At 51.3% G+C, this 27,024-nt stretch overlaps 1 protein-coding gene and 1 pseudogene across 1 annotated transcript in view; both read left to right on the top strand.

The window, feature by feature from the left end:
- The window catches only part of LOC131398451 (cationic amino acid transporter 4-like), a 143,013-nt gene that overhangs the window by 64,115 nt on the left and 51,874 nt on the right, over positions 1–27,024 (top strand). The gene's annotated exons all lie outside the window — the stretch shown is intronic.
- LOC131398455 (tubulin alpha-3 chain-like) lies at positions 1,279–5,547 on the top strand (annotated as a pseudogene).

Genomic DNA, 27,024 nt, shown 5'->3' with positions numbered 1-27,024 from the left:
CTGGACCCCACACAAGTGCTCTGCTCCCTGTGGGGAGATGCTGTCTGGTGGTGCCTGTCCCCCACCACTGACCTGATACCTGCTGGGCATCAGAGAATGCCAGAACTGGGAGACCCTGAGTTCTCGCTAGTCCACCCCCCAGCCACGGGCTCGAGCCCACCGTGGTGCTCTTGGAGAAGCAAGAGATGAGTGGTGGAGTGAGAGGCCCCAGGCTCACCACCTGGTCCCCAAGTGCTGGAGCAAAGTGGTCACTGCCCCCTCCGTGTGCCCGTGCGCCCGTCCCACCCCTGCTGCCCGGCCTCATCTGGAGCAGAGTTTCCTCTAAACCTGCTTGGAGGGTGCCTGATGGGGCCAGTCCATCCATCCCAGCCCCCGCTCTCCTGGACCAAGGCCAGTCTGTGTGCTCAGAACATGCTGCTGTCAGCAGAAAACAAATACCAGAGAATAAAAACTTCCCTGTACCTATAGCCACTCTCACTTTCCTTTGGTGTAGACTTAGCTGGCTGTATCTTTCTCCATCTTTACTTTTTACCCTCTCGCTGGGCCTCTTGTAGTTAGCATAGAGTTAGGTCTTGCTTTTTTGTCCATCTGACAATTCGCTTTTTATTAGGTAATTCCATTTAATTTGTAAGGACGTTAATGTGACTATTGGCGTGGTTGGGTTTAAATCCACCAGGTTGCTGTTTGTTTTCTATTTATCCCATTTGTTTGTTCCTGTTTCACCCTTTTTTCTGCCTTCTTTTGGGCTAATTATTGGTATGATTCCACTTGATCCCTGTATTAGCTTCTTGGCTCTTCCACTTCACTTTGTTTTTCGTGGTTGCTGTGAGGATGACCGCCTACATCTTCTGTTCGTGCCAGTCCACCTTCAGTGACGCTGTGCCGCCTCACGACGGTCCCCTTCCGTTTCCCCTTCTGGCCTCAGTGATGTTGTTTGTCATATTTTACTTTTATGTGACTTAGTAACCCCATAATAATATAATATCCATATGCTTCCTAAGCATATGGATATATAATAGTTATTGTAATGTCATATCTACTAATTCTATCATCCATGCCATTTCTGGGTCTGTTTTTGTTGGTTGCTTTTTCTCTTCATAGTGTCATTTTTTCTCGAGTTTTTTTTTTTTCATATACCTGGTAGGTTTAGACTGGATACCAGACATTATGAGTTTTACATGATTGGGTGCTAGATTTTCTTGGTATTCCTTTAACTATTTGTGGACTTTTTTCTGGGATGCTATTAATATACCTGCAAACAGTGGGATCATTTGAGGCTTGCTTTTCAGCTTTTTCAGGTGGGTTCAGAACAGCCGTTAGTGTAGCCTCATTTGGCCCCACTTCTGAGGACTCCATCAGTGCTCTGTGAGGGGGAGGTTTTTCCGCCATGGCAGCTGGGAGCTCAGGAGCCCCTCACACACGTGTGCTGAGCAGCACTCAGCTGTGGACTCCACGGGACTCCCCGCTGGTCTCCACAGGGCTCTTTCCGTGCAGCTCTCTCCCTGCCTGTATCAGCACCATGGTTTCTAGCTGCCTTGGCCTCCATGAACCCCGAGTTCTCTCTTCTCCACTCAGGGGATCCCTGGGCTATGGGTTTCTCCTCCCTCTGCTGCAGCCTGGAAACCCCCAGCAGTCTCCTGGGGTGGGAACACAGCTGACTTGGTTTCTCTGCTCTGAGCAATCACTGTCTCTGCTGCCTGTTGTCCAGGGACCGAAAGCTGTTATTTCATATATTTTGTCTGATTTTCTAAGCCATTACCTAAAACAGGGTGGTAAATCCATCCTTAGGTGGAGGCAAAATTTCTTGACTGCTTATTTTATATTAGTTTTTAACAGTACTTACTGATTGTTTGGAAGACGAGTTTATAGTGGCTGTACTCCTATTTGTAGTTCAACGTGTCTCTGTCTGTGTTGGATGGGCAGGTGTTCAGATATGAAATGATCATTGGCAGGTCATGGGATGGAATGTCTGAGAAAACCTCCAGACACCAAAATATTTTACAAATATTAATTTATGATACCAGGTTTCAGTTGCATGCCATAAAGTGATGATTGCCTTGAAGATGAGGGTCTCACCTTTATGTTCTGGTTCCCAGCACGAGTGCATCTCTATCCACATGGGGCAGGCGGGGGTCCAGATTGGCAATGCCTGCTGGGAATTGCACTGCCCTGAACATGGAATTCAGCCTGATGGTCAGATGCCAAGTGAAAAAACCATCAGCAGTGGGGATGACTTGTTCAACACATTCTTCAGCAAGACTGGGGCTGGCAAGCATGTGCCCAGAGCAGTGTTTGTGGACCTGGAGCCCACCGTGGTCAGTAGATACTCGGGCACTCAGGGCGGCTGTCCTGGGAGGGTGGGAGAGCCTCATTACAGCCCCACGTGTGCTCCTTTGAATCCCTCTGCAGAAAGAACAGACATATAAGCATATGCCTGTGGCCACATTAAGTGAGAAACTGGGAGGTTAGTGCTTGAAATGTCTGTGGGACTCAGGCTCCTAATTTAGAAAAACCTACTGTAAGGTTGGCCAGCAGGACGATGGGCTGGGGATAGATTCACTCGTGGCCACCTCAGCCCCGGTCAGGTGGTTGTGTAGACCCTGTCTGCAGGGTGTCCGGGCACTGGTCCCTCCTTAATGCTGTGCACTCCCTCAGGCTGGTGCACGAGTCCTGACCTGCATCCTAGACATAGAAAGGTAAGGATAGAACATTCGTTGGGTTCCTCCAGATTAGGAGTCTGAGGTATTTTCCAAGGAGAGCTGCAAAGAAAGCACCTTTCAGTGGCCACCCAGGAGATGACAGAATGTCACCCTAAAGTCTGTGAGACCCAGGCCACAGAGGGTGCCCTGATGGGACTGCCCAGCAAAAGTCATTCTGACCTGGTGACTGTCTAGTATGTAAGGGATTTTTAAATTATACCTTGGCTGTAGATACAGGTATGAAAAAACATGCACGTGTAGAATCGCCTGTGTGCGGGTGTGAGAGCTCTACTCCCTTCTTTGGAAACTGGTCACGCTGGCATTTGTACCACGAGTTGACTCTTCTCTCCTAGAGCCATAGGTTGCAGTTGTGGTCTGTGTATTACACAGAGGCATTTCCTAGGAGACACTGATGCTGTTGACCTACAAGGAGCAGCACATGCTTGGTAGAATGGAACAGTCCCGAATCTGTCCTACCAGGTGAGTTAACAATAGGCCATAAAGACTGTGGCAACCATGTCATGTCCTCTTTGTAGATGAAGTGCGCACAGGGACCTATAGGCCGCTTTTCCACCTGGAGCAGCTGATCACCTGGAAGGAAGACGCAGCCAATAATTACACCAGAGGCCATTACACCATCGGCAAGGAGATCATCGACCTGGTCCTGGACCGGATCCGCAAACTGGTAAGACGAGTGCCGAGAAGGCTTCCTGTGCCCATTGTCCTGGACGGGAGGGTAGGCCTCGGATTGTGACCAGGAGGACATTTTGGCAAAACTGAGGTCGGAATCACAAGTCCACAGTCTGACTCTCCAGTGCGGCTTCGGTGCATCCATACATCTTTAACGTCTGCTTTGCTTTGCTTCTAAGTGTAATGCATGTTCACTGGGGAGGATGTGAGTCGTATGATCTTGCAGAGGAAGAGAAGTGACCGTGGCTGGTTGGAGGTGGGCGGTGTGGCTTCTGCAGGTGTTGGCTCGCGTTCTCTGCTCTCTCTCAGGCGGATCTGTGCACGGGGCTGCAGGGCTTCCTCATTTTCCACAGCTTTGGGGGCGGCACCGGCTCTGGCTTTGCGTCTCTGCTCATGGAGCGCCTCTCAGTGGACTATGGCAAGAAGTCCAAGCTCGAATTTGCCATTTACCCAGCCCCCCAGGTTTCCACGGCCGTGGTGGAGCCCTACAACTCCATCCTGACCACCCATATGACCCTGGAGCATTCTAACTGTGCCTGCATGGTGGACAACGAAGCCATCTACGACATATGTCGGTGCAACTTGGATATTGAGCGGCCCACGTACACCAACCTCAACGATCTGATTGGGAAGATCGTGTCCTCCATCACGGCCTCCCTGGGATTCGACGGGGCGCTGAACGTGGACTTGACAGAGTTCCAGACCAACCTGGTCCCGTACCCCCGCATCCACTTCCCCCTGGCCACCTACGCCCTGGTCATCTCAGCTGAGAAGGCCTACCATGAGCGGCTGTCCATGGCTGAGATCACCAATGCCTGTTTCGAGCCGGCCAACCAGATGGTCATGTGACCCTCGCCACGGCAAGTACATGGCCTGCTGCATGTTGTACAGGGGGGACGTGGTCCCAAAAGATGTCAACATGGCCATCGCCACCATTAGACCAAGGGCACCAATCCACTTTGTGGATTTAAGACAGGGCTGGGTGATGTGTAGGGAGTCTACCTGTTAGCAAGCAGCAGACCCTGCAATAGAATGCTGCCCTTTGCAGAGAATTCTCCTGTTCCCAGGTAGCTCGGCTCTTGCTCATAAGTTAGGGAACCAGAGTGATCATTTATTCAGTGGCATCTTTTTTTTTTTTTTTGGTGAGGAAGATTAGCCCTGAGCTAACATCTGTTGCCAATCCTCCTCTTTTTGCTGAGGAAGATTGGCTCGGGGCTAACATCCATGCCCATCTTCCCCTACTTTATATGTGGGACACCTGCCACAGCATAGCTTGATAAGCAGAGCGTAGGTCCACACCCTGGGGTCCAAACGTGCGAACCCTCATCTGCCGAAGTGGAGTGCGTGGACTTAACTGCTATACCAACGGGCCAGCCCCTTCAGTGGCATCTTTTGAACTTACTTCCTGAATCATCACACTATAGATCTGTGGTGAGAGTATCTTTTTTTAGCAGAATAGAAATTTTTTTGAAGGATTTTTGTTCCTTTTCTTGGGTGATAGAATTAGTGTGGGAAATGAAGTTTGGACTGAGAAATATAGGCATTGTCAGAGCATTCTGGTAATTTATGTGGATATTTAAAACTGGGGAATTACTATCAACTGATTGCTGTCACGAAATCTTACTTCATTCCATAGTATGTAGAAACTACATCCAATTTAAATGTCCTGTGCAATGTTGGATTTAAAGAAAAACTATCATGAATCTTTTTGTGAAGAAAATGGCAACATCTTTATTTCTCTCTTGGGAAGCTTAGAAATTCTGGCCTGAGTTTACCTCAGACCACAGTGTGTCCCCACCTTCCATTGGACACGGGACAGAAACCTTGCTGTCACTCTCCAGCTTTCCCCAATCCTCAGCCACTGAACCCTGTGGATTCTTTCCCTCGGGACTGTGCTTCCCTGAGCCTTTTCAGGCCTCCTCTGCTAGCTCCGACCCTCACTGCTTCTGCTGGGCCTGCTGCGGTGGGTTCTGAACTAGGCCTTCCTCCTCTGGTCCTCCTCCTCTAGCTCAGGGATCAGCATGGTGGGTGGACCAGCCACCTGGTCCTGTAAATAAGTTGTGTGTGAACACAGCCACACCTGCTCATTGGCGTATTGTTGTGGCTGCTTTTGCTGCAAAGACAGAACTGAGGAGCTGTAACAGACCGCGTGGCCCACCCAGCCTAGAATATGTAGTATCTGGCCCTTTACAGACAAAGTTTACTGACCTGGGCTCCAGCGGACCCTGCATGCTGCTGCCAAAACCTCTGGTCACATTGTCCCTTGGATCTGAAACTTGGAATGCCCCCCTTTGGTCCCAGCCCTAAAACGTCACCCCCTTCCTCCTACTTAGCACACACACAGACCACCTCCTTGGTGCAGTGGTGACAGCAGTCCCAGGACCTCTGATGGTGTGCCTGTCACCTTGCTCTGCACAGGCTGGCTCGTTTGGTCGGAAAGCAGGGGATATGACCTTCCCTCCTGATACAACCACAGTTGTGTCCTCTGAATCTGTCTGGGTGGAAAAGATTTCAGCCACAGAAATTAATCCCCATCTTGTTGAAGCCTGTGGAGAAAATAATGTTTGAAGAATCCAAAACAGTGTCCTTTTTCAGAAGGAAGATAATCCTGTCATCTTGGCACCTATCATATGTCACAGTTGCTGGGACACAGCCCTTCAGGCAGCTTGGGTGGCTGACTCCGGGGCTCCTCTTTCCCTGTTTTCCTTGTCTGGAAACCAGTACCCTGCTCTCCTGCTCCCTCCCTGGCACTAAGAAGGGCTCAAAGCCTGCAGGGTGAACCAAGCCTTCTCCTGGGTTGCCAGAGGGGACCTGTGTGTCTTCTGTTTCCGTGAAAGCAGGCACCATTTCTGGGTTTGATGGAAGCTTCACAGAGTGCTTTCTTCGTACATAAAATGACTTCTTTTGTCCTGACCATACCCTGACTGATGCAAGGTTCTAAAAGCTTCCAGAGACAAAAGATCAGCGTGCACACACAGAATGAGAAAACAGCATGGCATGGAACGTATCAACAGCCACGTTGGAAGATGGAGGAAAATGGAGCACAGCCTTCCTGATTCTGAGGGACATTGATTTCCAGGTCAGAATTCTATATCCAGCTAAATGATTAATCAATAGTGAGGGTAAAATGAAGACATTTTCAGACACGCCAAGTTTCAAAATTTTAGTTTTTGTCCACTTTTCTCAGGATGCTACTGAAGGATATGCAACATTGAAATTAGTAAATGAGGTCAAAAAACCAAGAAACAGATATAGAATCTGGGAAACAAAGAAGCCGACGCAGGAGAGATGACGAGATTGCACAGGATGGTGGTGGAGAGAAGTCCCAACGCAGCAGCTGTGCGATGGGCCTGAAAACCAGGTCGGCCAATTGGGCAGGAGGATCAAAAGGGGAAAGAAATGGAACCAGTAGATGACTCAGTGAGAGGAGCCTTCAGCCCCGTCAGAGGGCTTGGGAAGAATCGGTAACAGGACATAGAAAATGAAGCAAATGAACAGATTGGCCAATTACTCACTCCTGGAAGAACAAAATGTTGTACCAGCAGGGAAATATAATTGTGCTACACTGTATAGCCCATGAGTGAACAGTGTTTCTATAGTCATAATAAGATCCACATTAAATATCAATGTAATTAGAAATCGTGACACAGCTGCGCTGGGAGAAGGGAGAAGGGTTCATGTGTGGGGCGAGGCGGGTGGATGTTTTGTACCAGTGTTGATTTCTTATGTTCCATCAGAAGAAGTGAGTATATAATATTCAAAGGAATCAAGGAAGAAGTAGAAATTGAAGACTATTATTTAGAAATATGAAGGTAAATATCAGAAGATAAAAAGAGTTGAAAGGATTGCCTCTAGGAAGCCAAATGGAGTTGAGAGAGGAAGAATAGGGAGGACACTGCCAGTTTTCCCCACAATGCTGAGAATGCTATTTAACTTTTAAATTAGATATATTTGTTGTTCTGATAAAAAATAAAAATTAAACATCAGAGAAAAGTAAGAGAAATGAACATCCTGATAGAAAAACATGGGCAAGAGCATTCATGGGCAACTCAAAATGGACGAATTGACATGAAAAAAAAAAATACACTAAAAAATCAGAGAAATGAAAATATGCACAACAATAATATATGTTTTCCCATCAGATTATTTAAAAAGCCCTTACTCCTCTGCACGTTGTTTTCCCTGTTCAGTAAATTAGAAATGTAACAACACTTGCCTTGATGAATTCATGTCAAGGATGCAATGAGATAATGAGCAAGAACTCTCAACTCTTACATGATACAAACGAATGAAAGATGAGAAGCAGCCTCTGTGTTGCAACCCTGAGATATGGCTAAAAAGATGGTGACAGATTTCCCATTTGACATTCTTTTATTTGAATAAGTAGATAATTCCAGTTATAAAAATATCCCCCCATGAGATTCAGTAGGACTGTAACCGGAAGGACATTTTCACGTTTCCTGCTCTGGCCTTGTACAGAAACGTTTGCTCTCCCTTCATCTCCCAATCACACTGGTGGAAAGGCGACTGGGAGGAATGAATGTGTAACACACACGGCAGACTCTTTATCAGACGTTGGAAAGGCACTGGGTCTTGTTTAGGGTGACCGTCCATCCTGGTTTCTCTGAAACAGTTCCAGTGTATGCCTATTTTCTGGGAGTCATGATGAATAGCATCTACTTTTATTCTCCAAGCGTTCTCATTTGGATGATAAATTATCTGGTTCCCCGAGTCACAGTCTCCTAGAATGCGGGTATTAATTTATAAAATACAAGACAAAATGCTTTTGGTACCATGTGGGAAGAGGATAAACTTGTTTTATTAATATATATGTATTTTAGGAGATTTAGTTATATTCTTGATGACACAAAAGACTAATGTGTGTGTGGCTAATGCAGGTAGAAAGAGGCTTTCTTCGCTATCTCAAAAGATGATTGGGATCTGCTCAAGCAACTGTGCACGGTCTTCGTTGTGAGCCTGTGTTCTCGGCGTATTAACACAGAATCAACAGTTTTTATCTTGGAAAATAGTAAAGTGAAATGTTGCAAAGAAACCCTGTCCATGCAAGAGCACCAGTATAGCTCCTGTGAAACTTGTTATTTTTAGCAGAACTTTGTCTTTTTGGTGCCATCTGGCTTCCTGCAGAGCATGCCTCTTTCTATGATTGATCTTCATAAGGGTGAACTGGAAGGTCCACAGCATTCTAAACTTCTTTCTACATCATTAAGGGAAACTTAGATTATGTTTACTATGGCATCTGCCTCCCCATCAATCAACATCTCTTGGAATGGCTGAAGAAAAAGAGTGTACTTTCCTAAACTGTCAGTGCACTGGAAAGTGAGAGAGTGCCATCAGGACGCTAGAAACTGTGAGAAAGTTCTGAAAGAAGGAAAGCAGACAGGACCACCTTTACAGAGAAATGAGTCTGGAGGGAAACTTATCCAAGGTGGGTGCAGGAGAGAACTCCCGTAAAAGTGGAGGGTGCATCCCGGGGGATAAAGGAGCCGGGAGAGGCTCAGGGGCCATCACTGGGTGACTCGCCAGGACATGCTCTTCTAGCGGCTTGGCCAGTTTCGGATTGGGCCGAGCAGCAGACGACAGTGACATCTGCTCTCAGGATGAAGCAGACACCTGGGCTCTGGGGCTGGAGAGGCTAGAAGTGCCCTGGTAGCTGATGAACGCCTACTGTAAACTACCAACACAACCTTTCTAACATTGTTAGAACCTGCCCTCTCCCCCATAGTCACTGCCAGCAAGCTGCATCCACCAACAAATGAGGGTCCTCAGACACGCAGAGACAGAGAATCATCCTGCATTTGAGGAAACTCACCACGAAAGCAGAAATGCAATAAAAAGCACTAACACCTGAAGAAACAGAGTTAATAGAGCAATCAGAAAGAGACTCAAAGGGGCCGGCCCCGTGGCTTAGCGATTAAGTGCGCACGCTCCGCCACTGGCGGCCCAGGTTCAGATCCCGGGCCCGCACCGATGTACCGCCTCTCCGGCCATGCTGAGGCTGCGTCCCACATACAGCAACTAGAAGGATGTGCAACTATGACATACAACTATCTACTTGGGCTTTGTTTCTATTTCCTGTGTGTTTCTGACTGCCATTTCAGTTTTGTGATTTTCTATGAGGATTTCTCAGTTTTCTCTTTATTAATGGTTTGTGTCTCTGTTTTGATTTTGTATTTAGTGTTTACCGTGAGGTTTGTATAAAAGATCTTGTAGATGAAATAGTCCAAAAAGGAGGAGGATTGGCAATAGATGTTAGCTCAGAGTCGGTCTTCCTCAGCAAAAAGTGGAGGATTAGCATGGATGTTAGCTCAGGGCTGATCTTCCTCACAAAAAAAAAAAAAAGAGAGAGACTCAAAAATAAATATAGTAATATCCTCAAAAGTATTCAAAAGGCTGCTTGTGTTCATGAGAAAGACATAAAAATTCCTGGAAATTAGAAGCCGGTCTCTCCCCTCCACCTTGGGCGCCTCCTGCTGCTGCTGCCCTGGCTGCCTGGGTGCTCCTTGGTGCAGGTCGTCTGCTGCTTGTAATGGGGCGGCTGAGAGGCTGGTGCCCACCCAGGCCACAGAAGGCCCCAGGAAGGAGTGAACAGGCAGAGTGACCTCTTCAAAGTGACATCAGATCGCATTCACCCCCTCGTATAAAACTGTTAAGGACTTGCCGACACTCTGAGGATGGACACCAAACTGTCACCGTGGGCTTTAAGGGTCTGCGTGAGGCAGCTCCTCTCTGCCCCTCGCCTCGCTCCAGGCTTCCTCTCACCCTCTCCGCCCCATCCTCTCCCCGCACTCCCTCCTGGGCCCCCTTGTGCTGCATCTTCTACCTGAAACACATTCCCCCATCTCTCAGGGAAGTGAGCCCTGCTCTGCCTTCAGACCTCGGATCAGTCAGTCTTCTGGAAAAACAGGCTCCCTGACCTCCGTGGAGGGGTCAGGTCTTCCTATTATTGCTCCAGTGGACCTATTTGGGGAGCGTTTATCAAAGTTTCACGTTCACATTGATCTTTCTGACTCTAAACTTCCGGCAGTCAGACGTCGGTTCTGTTTTTGTTCCCCTTTATATCCCAGCATTCACTGGGGACCAGATGTCTGGTGGATGAAGTAAGAATAACCCTCCCAGATTCCTGTACAAGGAAGTGCTCAGAATACGTTCCCAGAGTTAAAACAGCCCAGGATTTGACACATTTCGTAATTTAAAAAAATAACTTTAGTGAAATAGAATTCACATACCATACAATTCATCCATTTAAAGTGAATTCAGTGTTTTTTAGTATATTCACAAAGTTCTGCAAACATCACCACAATCTGATTTTAGAACATTTTTGTCCCCTCCAAAAGAAACCCTGTACCCATTCACAGCCACTCCCCGTTCTCCCTCCTTGCCCCAGTCTTAAGCAACCACTAATCTTCTTTCTGTCTCCACAGATTTGCCTATTCTGGACATTTCATATAAACAGACTCTCACAATATGTGGTCTTTTGTGAATGGTTTCTTCCACTTAGCATAGTGTTTTCAAGTTTACCTGTGTTGTAGCGCCTATCCGTACTCCATTCCTTTCTATGGCCAAATAATATTCCATCGTATGTCCATACCAGTTTTATCTATTCATCAGTTGGTGGACATAGGGGTTTCTTCCACTTTGGGGCTATCATGAATAATGCTGCTATGAACATTTGTGTACAAGTTTTTGTGTGGACATATGTTTTCAGTTCTCTGGGGTATATACTTAGGAGCAGAATTGCTGGGCCATGTGTTTTTCTTTTTGAGGAATTGCCAAAACACTGTTGCATCATTTTACATTCCCACCAGCAATGTGTGAGGGTTCCAATTTCTCCATGTCACCAACTCTCGTTATTGTATGTCTTTTTGATTATGGCCATCCCAGTGATTGTGAAGTAATCTCTTATTGTGGTTTTGATTTGCATTTCCCTAATGACTAGAGATGCTGAGTCTCTTTTCACATGCTTATTGGCCATTTGTATATCTGCTTTGGAGAATTGTCTATTCACATCTTTTGCCTATTTTTAATGTGGGTTACTTACTTTTTATTGTTAAATTGTAAGTATTTTTTGTATATTCTAGATACAAGTGCCTTATCAAATATATGAGTTGCAAATATTTTCTCCCATTCTGTAGGTTGTCTTTTCACTTTCTTGATAGTATCGTTTGCAGTACAAAAGTTTTATTTTATTTTATTTTATTTTGTGAGGAAGATCAGCCCTGAGCTAACAACCATGCTAATCCTCCTCTTTTTGCTGAGGAAGACCGGTTCTGAGCTAAAATCTATTGCCAATCCTCCTCCTTTTTTTCCCCAAAGCCCCAGTAGATAGTTGTATGTCATAGTTGCACATCCTTCTAGTTGCTGTATGTGGGATGCGGCCTCAGCATGGCCAGAGAAGCGGTGCGTCAGTGCGCGCCCAGGATCCGAACCCAGGCCGCCAGTAGCAGAGCACGCGCACTTAACCGCTAAGCCACAGGGCCAGCCCAAAAGTTTTATTTTTGATGAAATCCGATTTATCTATTTTTTCTCTTATCACTTGTACTTTTGATGTCATATCTAAAAAACCATTAACTGATGCAAGGTTATGAAGATTGCCTCCTATGTTTTCTCCTAACAGTTTTATAGGTTTCACTCTCATACCTAGCTCTACAATAGGAATATTGGACAGGTCCCTTCCAAGGCAGTGACCGTGTCTTTCCCCAACCATTTTTGTTCAACATTAGACTGAAGAGCCCTGTCCCTGTCACAATCCTTGTCTGTTCATGTACAAATTAATTTACCCAAGTAGTTCATATTTTGGTTCCTGAGAGGTTAGGAGCTGGATGTGTATATAACAGGTAGAATAAGTATCTGTCAGACAATGTATTTATTGGGTAGCTACTGTGGTGCTGGAGCTAGAAAGATGAGTAAACTCTACTGCTTGTCCTCAAGGAGCAAATATACCAGTTGGAGATTCAGTCACAATATTTATTTATTCAGCATCTTGAAGGGCCCAGCACCAAGCAGTGGTAAAGAAGTACAGAGAGGGGCACTTAATCCAACCCGGGAGGAGGGGTAGGTGGGTGGGAGGTGGAGGGAGGGTGAGGAGGTGCTGACTGAATGGGAGGAAGTCAGCTGCCTGAGGAGGCAGGGGGACCAAGCAGACCTTCAGAGACCTGGCCTGAGGACCAGAGGACTGTGCATCTCAGCAGTGAGCATGGGGCTGTGTGTGGTGAAAACAGCACCACTTTCGCCTGCAAAGGGGGCACAGGAAATCAGTGCCCGGCCGTGGGGGGCCACCGGAGGCAGACAGCTGGCTTCACCCACCTTTCTGGGTTGCCTAGAACATAGATCTTAATGGGGAAGATTTCAGAGGCACAGACTCAGAGCTTTCCAGGTCACGTTCTGTAGAACACAGCACGCTCAGGATATCACCAGATGCCACTAGACAAATGCTGAGGAACAGTGTAGCCTGAGGGGCTTGTGAGTCACTGGAGCGGAGCCTCAGGAAAACCATGGAGCTGCGGCTCCCACACCCAGCACTGCCAGAAGGCCAGGGACCGTGTGGTCTGAGACGTGTCTGGATTTGGCCCTTTGGCAGCGGTCGGAGTGGCGGCCAGATGGCAGAAATTCCAGGCGTGAGTGGGAGCTGAGGAGGTGGAGGCAGAGGGCACAAACCACTCCTGAGGCTCCCAGGAGAGGGGAAGAGAATGGCACGGCAAGGCTTCCCGTCCCAGGCTGACCTCCCCTAAGCCGGGCCAGCAACCTCTCCCCTTGGATGTCTGTTTCCTCCTCCGCGTGTCCCACCTCCCCCCTCCCCACCCCCCAACCCATCCCCCAGCCTCCAGGCCTCCTGAAGTCCATGCCCAGCCACCTGAGCATCCTCCCAACTGTACTTCTGCCTCTGCTCTCCACCCCATTCCTCTCTCAACTCTGCAGCGAGAGAGCCCTTTGGAAACTAACTCGGGATCATTGTGAAGGTCAGGTCCCCATTGCCCTCACCTGGAAGCAGCTGGTGCCCCAGCCGCCCACTCTGCTCCTGCCTCCCTGGGCACCAGCCACTGCGGGCAGCGGGCTGTCCTTCCCACGTGCCATCTGCTCTCCCTCAGATACCGCCTCCCAGGCCCCCGACCACTGGACCCTGTCCCCTGCTTGACCTTGCCGTTCCTCTTTGCTCTTATGACTTCTGGGCTCTGCACCACAAGCTCCCGGGGCAGTGGGTGGTCCTGCCTCTTCCCCCCGTGTCCCCAGCACAGCTGAGGTGCAGTAGGTGGCTGTTTCACAGTTAATGGATGTGTGGGTGAAGTGGAGCATTTCAGTTGTGCTTTTTAGGGCGCTGGAGAGTGTTTTCAGGTGAAGAAAAAAGAGCACGAGAGAAATGTAGACGAGGGTGGTGTGTGGGAGATGAGTGAAGCCATGGAGAGAAGTAGAGGGTAAATGGGGACACCCCATCCTCGTGGACAGAGGTGGACATCCATTGGGGTTGTCACAGGGAAACAGTGCCATTGCTATCTGACCCCAGACCATCATCTCACAAAGTGTGTTCACAGCCCTTCTCCTGACTTAATGAGTCTGGTGACAAAGACTGTCACCTGTTAACATTGAACTTGTAGAAACTATGATCTCTTACTTCTCTCGAATCTGACGAAAGCAACTGCCCTGCCCAGGGAAAGGGGTCATGAACACTCAGGCCAAGACAGAGAACTCCTGGGGAGATGCTCATGTGGGGCTTGTCAGTGCAATTCAGTCCCCAGCTGCATACACGACCCTCTGAGCTTCTGGAGCCACAAACAATGCAACGCATGGCTCAGGATCGTCAGCTTTCTGTATTGACACCAACTCCGACCTGCTGAGAAGGCAAAATCCTCTGGCTCAGCCCCAGCTCCGGGCCTGTGCTGCCCGAGGCCCACTCTGGGCCCGCTTCTCCGAGCTCCTGGAGCCTGCCCTCTCCTGGCCACTTCAGTGTTATACCCACCTCGGCCTGTCGCCACTGCAAATGAACCTACTGTCTCTCTGGGGGAGGACAGCATAAACAGTGGTCTCTGCCGTCCCCAAGTGCTAGGGGACTGTGAGAGTGACCACAGTGGAGGCTGAGTCCAGGCACTGCAAGACTCAGGAGCAAGAACGGGTTTATTCACATCTATGGTCGGTTACAAATCTGGTCTGATTTTTGGTCATAGGCCCCAAATTGCCGTTGTTTTGAGTTTACATCAAAATACAAAGCCCCACATTTACAGTTGGAAAACTTAAGAACAAAGCAGGCTTGGTGTAAAATCACCGTTGAGACGTTGTTCTCTCTGGTGCGTCATCTGTGCAGTAAAGGGAAGTGTCATGATTTCTGACGGCGAACGTGTAACTGTCATGTGGTGTGAACGTTCAGGTGTCATCAAAAGGTCACTGCGTCTTTGAGCACTGGATTTTACTGAAGATACAAACAACGCTTTGGACCGTCTTTGGTTGTAGACCAGACACCCAGCTCCGGCGGCCCCGCCGCATCCCCTCCGCCCACGGGGACCAGAGCCCCCGGACAAGGTCGGGGTGCTGGGTGGCCGCTGAGCCACGGGCTCGCTGGCTTGGGGGCTGGAAGGGAGCCAGAGGTGGAGCACTGTCCCCCGAGCACCTGTGCTCCTAGAGGATCTTTTCTCCTCTAAAGGGAATCGTACGGCCCAGCCTTGGAATCGCTGGGAGAAGACCCCTGCTGGAGAATGACCCTGCTTGGCCAAATGCAGCAAAATTTAGCTTTAAAATTACGAGTCAGAGAACCGGCATCTAATTTTCTCAGCAATCTCTTTTAGGGTCTTTGATTCTTCCCTGGAGCCGGAGGCTGAGCTACTGTCCTGGTGTCTCCTGGGGACAGGAGACTGACGCCACACACTGCCCACCACAAGGACAGTGAGGACAGAGGGCCAAAGGCCCTCCCGGGGACACACTGACTCCTGAGCCTCACACCACTAAACCCTCAAATGGCTAAAGAAGAGAAAGGCCTTGAGAGCCACCGCACTGCGGGGCCTCCAGCTGAGAGGAGGAGGGAGGGCCTGGCAGCCAGACGACTCATGACCCTTTGTCACGTGACCTCATTTCAGATTATTCTGGATAGCTCCGGAGCTGTAGGAAAACGTCCCCAAGAAGCTCAAAGGTGACCGGGATCAGGTTCGGAGGTGGCCTTCCAGGTGCAAGGGAGGGGCCGTGTGGCCATCCCACTGACTTGCCCGGCGACACAGCCAGCCTGCGGTCAGAGCTGGTGCAGCTTGCCCACTCGGTCAGCAGCGTCATGGCCATGGTGTAGAGAAGGTAGCCCAGCACGAGGAGGAGGGTGCAGGGCAGGGGCCCGATGCAGGAGAGAGAGGCCATGAAGAAGGCAGCAGCAGGGACAGCATCGTCCGGTAGCTGCCTAGGAAGCGCAGGCTGAGCCTGGGCCCTGGGCACGGCTGGCCGTGTGGCCCCACTGCACAGGGCTCAGCAGGCTCTGTCCCCCAGCCCGGGCTCCCTGAGGTGGTAGCGACAAAGGCTGCCGAGGAAGTCGGCCCGGGAACACAGGGCTGCCATCTGGCCTGCAAACTGGAGCACACACAGAGGCAGGGGGAGTGGACACAGGCGGGGGCTGCACTCTCCCCCGGGCTCTCCCCAAGGCTGCAGGACAGGAAGGGGCCACGAAGATGGGTGTCAGCCCTCCTGCCCACACTCACCCTGCGGTTGATGGCGGAGGAGGCCGGAAGAGCAGGCCGACCAGGCCAGCAATCTCACAGCTCTGGATGGTCTGCAGCTCCGTGTCCCCCTGGTCCTCGGTGTCAAACCTGCGCAGCCCGTTGATGATCTAGAAGCAGCAGGAGACACAAGCCCCAGGTGAAACCTGGGCCATGGGCGCAATCCACAAAATACACCTTTGCCGATGACTCAGAAGAGATGTCTCTGCTATGGGGGTGATGGGGAGACGAGGACAGGCCGGTGGGACCAACAGCCATGCTGCGTGCAAAGCCAGACCCCTCCAGGACGTAGCCTTACCTGGTACCGGCCCAGAGGCATGAGGATGAGTCAGTCCTCACCCACAGTGCAGTCTGGGAGCTGCTTCTTTCCATTCTCATCCTGAGTTGTCCCCAAGGCAAGTGTGCGCTGGGCGAGCTGGGCCTCGCTGAGCTGTCAGAGAGAAAGGCCTCTCGGGAGGCAGTGGCCGCTTCTCACCGCCTCTTTCAGTTTCAAAGGGGAGGGAGGAGACTGGTGCTCAACCCCCGGGCCTCTAACAATGACAAGGAGGGGACCCAGATATGACACTGCAGGTATGGGCCTGCATCTCCCATGAGATGAGCCCAGGGGTCCCATGTGGCAAGAACCACACCAGGTCCTGGCACGTGGCCGGTCCCAACCAGGCAGGGGGTGAGCGCCGCAGGACCAAACCCCGGGAGGGGAGAGCTCCATGGCTCACACTGGGAATGTCTGGCACAGGTACTCCAGGGCCTCTTCCAGGTGCTCAGCTGTCTGCGGACGCTGTCCTGCCCTACCTCGTCCAGGTTGTTGGCCGGGGAGGAGTCGTCTGTGTCCGCAGGGCAGAAGCCCAGCCACGACAGAAAGGGGCAGCCGGCTCCGCTCCCCACACTGGTCAGAGACGACTGGGCGGTCTGCCGGGCCTGCGTGAAGAGCTGAGCTAGGCGCAGGACCTGCGGGGCAGACGGGCAGGTCAGCCGGCTCTGGGGCATCACCCATAACTCACGGCACCCAGCCACCAACAGATCGGTGGAGAGGGCCAGGAGGGGCGGCTTCTGCGTGATGAGGATTTTTTTTTTTATAATTTTATTTATTTATTTTTCCCCCAAAGTCCCAGTAGACAGTTGTATGTCATAGCTGCACATCCTTCTAGTTGCTGCATGTGGGACGCGGCCTCAGCATGGCCGGAGAAGCGGTGCATCGGTGTGCGCCCGGGGTTCCGAACCCCTGCCGCCAGTAGCAGAGCGCACGCACTTAACCTCTAAGCCACGGGGTTGGCAGTGGCCCTGTCCATGTTGCTGGGGCCTGAAGGCCTCTCCAGCTCCCTGAGGTCAGCCAGACTCACTCTCCCGCCAGAGGGTCCCGCTCTCCCCCGACCCTGATCACAGTGTGTGCAGTGCATGCACGCTGCAGCCCGCCAGGAGCCCAGGGGCCTCGCTGGGACACGCTGCCGGCCACCAAGGCCAGGAAGGCCCTGAGGCCCAAAGAAACTTTTCTTTTTTCTCTTTATTTATTTACTTAGTGTGTGTGTGAGGAAGATCAGCCCTGAGCTAACATCCATGCCAATCCTCCTATTTTTGCTGAGGAAGACTGGCCCTGAGCTAACATCCATGCCCATCTTCCTCTACTTCATATGGGACGCTGCCACAGTGTGGCCTGACAACTGGTGCCTTGGTGCACGCCCGGGATCCGAACCCTGGCCGCCAGCAGCGGAGCACGTGCACTTAACCGCTCCGCCACGGGGCTGGCCCCTCAAAGAAACTTTTGAGGAGCCAGTTCCAGATGGATCTGCCCAGGAAAGAAAAATATGCAATTTATTGGACTTCCCTGGGTTGTCCTGATGAGAAATTTACCAAATCGGTACATGACGTGATCAATTCCTGGGTCTAAGATCCAATCAGTCTCCTGTCCTGAATGGTTCTCTCTGCCTGGGAACTGGTTCCCAAAGGCAGCACAGGCTCACCTGACGCCCTCCACACACCACATTCCAGAAATGGTTAAAGGGCCCAAACACTCATTGGTTCTAATTCTGGGAAGACCAGCCTCTACCTCACCAGGACCCCCACCCTCCAGATACACAGAGCCTGCCATCAGTCCCAATGTCAGAAGCCCTCGAGAACCTGGCCGCAGCCACACACACCCAGAGGCAGCTGGAACCCTGAGGCTGGGACAGCCCGGGACAGCAGGGACACCAGCTGAGCGGCCATGCTGTCTGGCTCCACCCCAGGGCCCTCAGCCCTCCTCCCTGCAGTGTCCAGGCCTGCTGAAGCAGCCCCTTCAGCCAAGTGCAGCCCAGAGCCGGCCCGGCACACATCCTGCCTGCGAGGGCCACACCTCCCGCCCAAGCAGCGTGCCCCACCAGGCTTCACACAGGACAGGTCAGAGCACGTGTGCCAGACTCTGAGGAGACAGGCACAGCCAGAGACACACAGAGCAGGCCGGGAAGGAGCACAGCAACGAGGCATCGGCCCTTCCCAGCCTTCCTCCAGCCAGACCCGGGCTCAGCTGCAGCTCTCAGTGAGGGATCAGGGAGCACATGGTTCCCCCGTCAGGTCTCTGCTCCTGCCTGCGGGAACACAAGGCAGGCCCCACAGCGGCCTGCAGGGCTGTGGCCGTCTTGACTGCCCACGGGCCCCTCCAGAAGGCCCACTCACGTGGAGTGGGGGCCTGGGCCTCAGGGAGCGAGTCTACACTGGACCCAGCCATGGACCCTCTGTGGGACCTCCAGGAGATGCACTTCCTGCATCCCTAAACCAGGAACAGGGACCCAGGGCTACGCGGGACAGGCAAGGAACCCACACGGCACAGTGCAGGTCTGAATAAAGAGTAAGATGCCTCGGATGAAGCTGACCTCTGAGGCTGTCTTTCCCAGATTCCCACATGCCCCGTTTTCTCAGGTTTTGTTTTTCTGCCTCAACAGGAGGCAAAGGGCAGAACCTCTCTGGGCACCTGGTGGGGCCTTCACGGATACCCCCCACTTCCAGTCATTCTGAGCAGCTCTCACCCGCCCCTTGTTCTGGCCAAGAGGAAGCAAAGGTGGGGGAAAAGGGGAAGGCCCCCCTGCCCTGGCAGTCACAGCCTACTGCCCCTTCCCCATGTGGACCCAGAATCTTCCCAGGAGACAGCCCAGAAGGCATTTCTGGCTGGCATGTCTACTGCTAAAAATTAAGGTGGGCGTGCTTCCACTGACTCAGAAGACAGAGCACACAGGAAGGCAATGCAGCAAAGCGGCCTCTGTCTCTGCAAGACCAAGCCACATGCACAGGGGCTGAGCAAGGCTCCCAGGACCCCAGGGGAGAAGCTCCCCTGGTCCCCGACTACCCACGCACCAGCCAGGAACACGCAGCAAGTCTGCCTGGAAGTAGGAGGGCACGGCAGGGGCTCTGCAATGTGAGAGGTCCAGGATGGAGTCCCCCTCACTCTCCCCTCCTCCCGTGTGATGCCAAGGACAGAGATTTGGGGTGCTCTGCACTTTAAGAGAGCAGTGGTGGGGGCTGCACCCCAAGCATCCACAAAGCAGAGCACTGAGGCCACAGAATTGGTGGCCAAGACTCTGAAGCAGGAGGAGAACCAGCGCTTCTCCCAAGAATCACAGAGGACAAACTGCAGGTTGCCCTTCTCAATTTTAACCCAGAGATCCTTAATTCTTAAGGGAGCCCTTGAGGACTGTATCTAGCAGTGACAAAAGCCAAGTCTGAGGAAGAAATTGGTGCACAGAAGCCGTGGACTGCAGAGTTACAGGCCAACGCTGCCTGCAGCAGGGCCCAGGTGTGCGGGATTGAACTGCTTCATGGAGAGGGAATCTAAGCGCCCATCCCACCACTTACTAAGTGGACACAACTGTGCGACCCTGAGGAGTCCAGCAGGCAGCAGGGACAGCGACCCCAGGAGGGTGCCAGGGACTCAGCTGTCTCCACAGCTCTGCACACAAGTGTGCTGCCCTGGGCCGGCCCCCTGGCTTAGCGGTTAAGTGCGCACGCTCCGCTGCTGGCGGCCCAGGTTCGGATCCCGGGCGCGCACAGACGCACCGCTACTCCCACCATGCTGAGGCCGCGTCCCACATACAGCAACTAGAAGGCTGTGCAACTATAACATACAACTATCTACCGGGGCCTTGGGTGAAAGAAAGACAAGAAAGACAAGAAAGAAAGAAAGACAAGAAAGAAAGAAAGAAAAGAAAGAAAGCAAGCAAGCAAGCAAGCAAGAAAGACAGAAAGACAGACAGACAGACAGAAAGAAAGAAAGAGGAGGGAGGGAGGGAGGGAGGGAAGGAGGAAGGAAGAAAAAAAAAAAACAAGTGTGCTGCCCAGCGAGGGAAGGGGGAAAAGGCCAGGAGGAGGAGACAGGCCAGGCCGCAGGCAGGAAGGTGTCAGACCCCACCCACCACAAAAATGGCTGCGGGCCGATGCTCTGGAGGAAGTGGAAGGCAGCGTGGGTGGACCGAGGCTGTCGGGTGCCACCTCAGCGGGAAAGCAGGAGGTGCTGTGATGGTAGAGGGGACAGACCCGGATGTGACTCCCAGAGGCATCTAGGCTCCCCCACCCCCAGAGCAAGACCACCACAGCCTCATCCGTTCCCGCTGCCAGGGAGGGGGCTCTGGGAGCAGTGCGGGGAGGACCCCAGAGAGCACAGACCTCCAGCCCTCAGGGCGCACGCCCACCACAGAACAAAAGCCACCTGCTGTTCAGCAATTGAGTGAGAGGTGAAGGTGGGTTTCTGCTCCCCTCCATCCAGCCCTTGGAAACCAGCTGCGATAGAGGACAGGAAGCCGCAGGTTGACCAGGCACCAGGGCCGGAGCAGGAGATGGGGAGACAGACTGAAGCAACATACCTTGGCGTGAGGGGACTTCTTGGTACATCTCCAAGGAATAATGATGAAGCCACATTTCAACAAACACCTACAAAAGAGCATCAGCTGCTCAAATGATTTTCAACAAGGGCATCAACACCATCCACGGGGAAAGGAAGGTCTTTTCAACAAACGCTGCCAGAAAACAGGATCCCCACATGCAAATGAATGAAGCTGGCCCCTCGCCTCACGCCATGTACAAACAATGACTCAAAGTGGATCAAAGATTTAAATGTAAGAGCTGAAACTATAAAACTCCTAGAAGAAAGCATGAGGGGAATGCTTCATGACATTGAATTTGGCAATGATTTCTTTAGTTGTGACTCCAAAAGCACACGCAACACAGGAAAAAAATAGACAAAGGGGACTTCATAAAAGTTAAAAACTTCTGTGCATCAAAAGACACTCTCGAGTAAAAGGGCAACCCACGGAATGGGGGGAAATGTTTGCAAATTACATCTCTGATAAGGGATTAATATCCAGGATATATAGAGAACTCCTAAAACTCAGCAATAAAAAAACAAACCAATTCAAACAACAACCCAATTCAAAAATGGGCAAAGGATTTGAAGAGACATTTCTCCACAGAAGACAAACAAATAGCCAATAAGGACCTGCGAAGATGCTCACCACCACTAATCATTAGGACAATGGTAACCAAACTCACAATGAGATACCACCTCACATCCATGAGGATGGCTATAGTCAAAAGACAGAAAATAGCAAGCACTACTGAGGATGTGGAGAGACTGGAACCCTTGTGCATTGATGGAAAGAATGTAAAATGGTGCAGCCACTGTGGAAAACAGTATCGCGGTTCCTCAGAAAATTAAACAGAATTACCAGATGGTTCAGCAATTCGACTTCTGGGTATATACCTCCCAGAAATTGAAAGTAGGGTCTTGAAGAGATATTTGCATATCCACGTTCATAGTAGTATTATTTTCAATAGCCAAGGGGTGGAAGCAACCCAAGTGTCCATTGACAGATGAATGGAAAAACAAAATGTGGTATATCCATACAATGGAATATTATTCGGCCTTAAAAAGGAAGGAAATTCTGAGACATGTTACAATGTGGATGAACCTTGAAGACACTATGCTAAGTGAAATAAGTCAGTCATAAAAAGACAAATACTGTGTGGTTCCACTTATCTAGGTACCTAGAGGAGTCAAATTCATAGAAACAGAAAGGAGAGTGGTGGTTTCCAGGGGCTAGGAAGAGGCGGAAATGAGGAATTGTTGTTTAATGGGTACAGAGCTTCAGTTTTACAAGATTAAAAAGTTCTGGAGATTCATTACAACCATGCGAATATACTTAACACTACTGAACTGTACACTTTAAAATACTTAAGAGGGTAAATTTTATGTTATGTGTATTTTACCATAATTCCAAAAACATTTTTTAATTAAAAAAAAGAGCATCATGGGCCAGCCCGGTGGTGTAGTGGTTCGGTTCACGTGCTCTGCTTCAGCGGCCCAGGGTTCACAGGTTCAGATCCCAGGCACAGACCTACGCACCACTTATCAAGATATGCTGTGGCAGCATCCCATATAAAGTAGAGGAAGATGGGCACAGATGTTAGCCCAGGGCCAATCTTCCTCACAAAAAAAAAAAAAGAGAGAGCATCAGCGTTTCAGTCCAGGAAACAACCCTCCGGTTCTCCCTGTAAGCCCACGTCTTGGTCACCTGTCCTCCTCCTGGGCTGGCAGAGCCCAGAGCCCACATTAGCTGTGAGCTAGCGGAAGCAGCGGGGCCCCCTTCTGTAAACAGGGGGATGATTCCAGCTGCCCGGCCTCCCGGTGCTGCTGTGACAGTGACACGGAAGCCTCAAAAAGCACAACAACCCACACGCCACGGGTCATGTACAAGGTAGGAGGGACAGAATCCCATCTTATCCACATTCCAGGTGTCAACAAGCAATGCTCCTGGTTACCAACTCAGCCCCAGAGTCCAGGGTCAGAACTGGCCAAATTCCTCCGAGCCATGCTGGGAAGAGACAGGCTGGCCTGGGGGGCGGCCAGCGGGGCGCTGAGGGAGGGAGCCAGCCCAAGCCTGAGGCAGGGTCTGGAGCCCGCACATGGCAGTCAAGGGGCCCTGCCATCTCCTGTTTGGATCCCCTGACATGGAAGGGCTGGGGGCTGCCTGCCGACCAAGGTGAAGGCTTCGAGGGCCCTCTCTGCTCAGTGTCATAAGGATGCTGCTGGGGCAGGGTTTACACCCACACGAGGGTGATCACAGGAACCATCTCCATCGACAGAGGAGTGGGTCAGAGAGGCGGGGTGGGGTGGGGAGAGCATTTACACGGATCCACTGGAAACTAAAAGACTAGGCAGCGATTACATCACCATGAGAAAAACAAAACCAAATCCTGGGAGAGGGAATCCTGGGATGAAAAACACTGCCAGTGACATACAGGTTAGACAGGTGGGTAAATTTCTTCTGTCTCTGTTTCCTCAACATCATGGCAGGAAAACACTAACAATTTAGAACCACCCCCAGGATGAGGGGCAGTCTTTAGGCCTCTGCCCCATGGGGTGGAAGGTGGCTCAGCTGTTTATTTGGAAATGGAAGCAGAGAACAGCTGCCTCGGCTCTCACCCGGAGCATAGTTTCTGACCTCCAGATCTCACGGGAGGCAGGGTCTGCATTCACAGACGTCTGATGAGAGATGTGTCACTTCAGGAGGCTGGTGTGGTAGAGGCCACAGGAAGCGAAAGGCATGGCTGGTGTCCTGAGGAAGACACAGAAACAGGCCTTAGGTAGGGGCTCCTTCTGGCATAACCAGGGGCGACCTGGACATCAAAATCAATGACAGCAGTAACGATTACAGCCTGGTGGATCACACAATGACCCCCAAGTCCATGTTGATATACACAAATAAATAAATGAGAAAAGTCTTCTTTACCATAGACTGTCCACTAATAAATGCAAGAGTGATGACATCAGAAAATCATCACTTGGCAATCAACCTATTAATAACTGATCTGGCTGAGGATGCAAACACTAGTGATAACTGCATAGTCTCAGTATATTTTCCCACTAAATCCCCCTTGTTAATTAATTTAGGCACAAAGTACTTATTTAACTTTACAGCAGGAAAACCTAGCCAATACCCCTTAGCCCAGTGATCAAGCTAATGTCCCCAGTGATGGGCTACAGACACCCTGGGCCATGGCTGCAGTGCTCCTTCCAACAACGCCCAACCTGGGCCTAATCCCAAGGAAACACCCGAGAACACACACCCAGGCTGCACACTTTACAGGCTTCAAGGTCAGGAAAGACTGAGGGACTGTTCCTGACTGATGGGGACTAGAGAGACAACTGCACACAGCAAGTGACCCTGCACTGAGTCCCAGCCGGGCAGTGGACATTAGTGGGGTAGCTGGTGAAACCTGAGTGGGTCTGAGGATTAGATGGTCTCCTGGTAGCAATACTAACGCCCTGATTTGGATAGAAGTGCTGCGGTTATGAAGCAGACTGCACTCGCTTTTAGGAAATAACATTCTGAAATGTTAAGAGATTATGGGGCATCACATCTCTAACTTACTCCACTGGCCCAGAAAGAAACCTACACAGATAAACAGAGAGAGGACGAAACAATTCGAAAATCCAGTTCTTTATGTTGTGTGTAGCAGCTTTTCTGTAAGTCTGAAATTATATGTTAAAACAAGCGAACAAAATTGGGCCCCGAAAACTGCTTGGCAGCTGAAGTCTGCCTTGGAGAGGGCGTGAACCTGGCTCCCCCAAGTCCCCCTTCTCAGCCACAGCATCATCAAGGCCTGGGCAGCCTCTCCCCACTTCCGTGCCCCCCACCACTCTCCTCCTGTCAATTCCTTTTCCTTGGGGACGTCTGTCTACACGGGAATTTGGGGTGATGGCATGGCACGTGCCAGCAGAGGTGGGGTGGGCAGCACCTGCGGGAAAGAGCCTGCCTGCAGCCTCCCAGGGAGGCAGGGGCCAGCGAGGTTGAGGAGGGGTCAGAGGACCACAGGTAGCGGCTGCCGGGGCAGGAGGGTCTCCTGGGGAGAGTTGGCCCAGAGGCCCCATATTTAGGGCTCAGCAAGGCCCCGGTTCACTCTCGGGCCAAGTCTGGCCGCACACTCCCCTCCTGCACAGTCCAGCTGCAGCCCAGCCTGCTCGGACTGGCACAAAAGGCTCTTCACCCCAGGGCCTCCGGTTCAGGCCAAGACCTGGTGCTGGAACCCACACAGATGCCGACTATTCTCAGTTGTCCACAGGTCGACCTTCTGCAGCCTGCCTACAAGTCCTTTCTCTCCAGAACCATCTGCCCAGAGCCATCAATCAGCTCTCAGCTTTGTGTCCCCCACCACCCTGCTCACTGCCTCCATGTGGGGCTTGGGTGCTGCGAGTGGTGAGGGCTGCTCCAGGCAGAACACAGCCCATTCCCACACCAGAGCCAGGCCTCATCAATGCAACCACAGGACCCGATGGTGTGACGATGGCCCCTGAAAACCAAAACACAGAGGCTTCCCTCACCCCGCCCTCCAGTCCGTGCTAGGGCAGCTGAGGCTGGGGAATCTCAGGCATAAGAAAAATTGGGGAGCCCTGGAAAAAGAGTGGCACCATTGTCCCCATAAGCAATGCCCACTGACTGGGCCATTGTGTCATAGATGGGCCAGGGCTTAACAGCTAATAGCAGGCACAGGCCACCTCAGGCACTGGCCAAGAGCCTTACTTGGGAGCTGGTGAGGGGCTGTGTCCCCCCGGACTGGATGAGAGTGGGGGGAGCACACTGCTTTCTGTTGATGGGAACCAGGACAGGTACCTGTCCACGAGGATGAAACAGGCACAGTCTGAAGTACGAACGTGCAGGGCCCTGGGGAGTGGCTGGAAAATGAAACTCACATTAGTGTGTGGCTCTGGGGCTGCCCCAGGCCGCTGACCTCAGCAATCGCAGGCTTGACTCATAACACACGGAAGCCTGGGACGTGGACTGTGTCCCCGAGACCGGCCCACGAGCACCCAGGGCGATGCCAGAAAAGTTCCCACCACAGAGGGCCTGACTAGACCCCTCAGTCCTGCCAGCATGTGAACCCCGGGGCACCTCCACCCTGCCCCCACACTCAGCAATCACCTTCTGTGGGAAGCCTCCCTGACGGCCACTTGGGGTGCCCAGGTCACCTCACACTGCCTGTTAAGTCAGCCCAGCCGTCTGTGGTCCTCACTAAGTGAGGATGCCCTGAAGGGCAAAGGCTGCAGCAGGAAGGAAAGGAGGACCCGCAGAACAGAGGCGGGAAGGGAAAAGGAGAAATGGAAGACAAGGAAAGGCCGACCACCGGCTCTCAGGCAAATCCAAGCTCCCCCTCCTCTGGGTGAAAACAAGAGCCCTGGGTCGCGGCTCCGCACCCTTCACGGGGGGGCTTTGGTAAAGCAAACTGTGCTCAGAGGCATCCCTTCTGTACCTTCTGAGTGATAAGGCTCAACGCAAAGAAGAACAGGTAATACTCAAACGGATCTGATGGCAGCGTCAGGGGCAAACGGCAGGGTTGTTGGGCCACCCCCCAGCGCTGCGCTGACCACCACAGCCTCCCACCCTCCCACATACAAAATAGAGAAAGAGTGTTAACTCAGGGCGAATCTTCCCCAGCAAAAAAACAACAACAACAAAAATAAGGCAGGCTAAAAATTACACATGGCTTCAGTGCCAACACTAATCGTGAAGGCGATGGAGAGAAACCATTCAGGACAAGAACTAAGGGAATGTACCCGAGGTCACGGAGTGCAGGGAAAGCACGTATGTATCCTGACTCCACAAAGAAAACAAGCCTCTGGGCAAACAGACAAAGATCAGGAGGAAATGCCAGAATTTTAACCAAGAGGGCTTTCCCAAGGCTATCTCAGGCCTTTGTCCACCTCCAAACAGGGCTAGAGTCCACGGGGCTCAGTCAGAGGCAGAGACCTGGGCTGCCATGGTCAGATGTGCTGGCTCTAGAGGGTGCACTGAGGAAGAATGTCCTTTCAAATAAATGTTACAAAAGTATCTTCTGGGAGCTGAAATTAGAAACTTTCATCACTGATATTTGCCTCAGACGTAACTTCTCAGGATCACATTTACTACTTAAAGTAC

The sequence above is a fragment of the Diceros bicornis genome, chromosome 35, assembly GCF_020826845.1.
Source record: "Diceros bicornis minor isolate mBicDic1 chromosome 35, mDicBic1.mat.cur, whole genome shotgun sequence".
NCBI classification, from domain to species: Eukaryota; Metazoa; Chordata; class Mammalia; order Perissodactyla; family Rhinocerotidae; genus Diceros; species Diceros bicornis.
The sequence above is the reverse complement of the archived record's forward strand: the minus strand, read 5'-3'. Positions and strand labels throughout refer to the sequence as shown.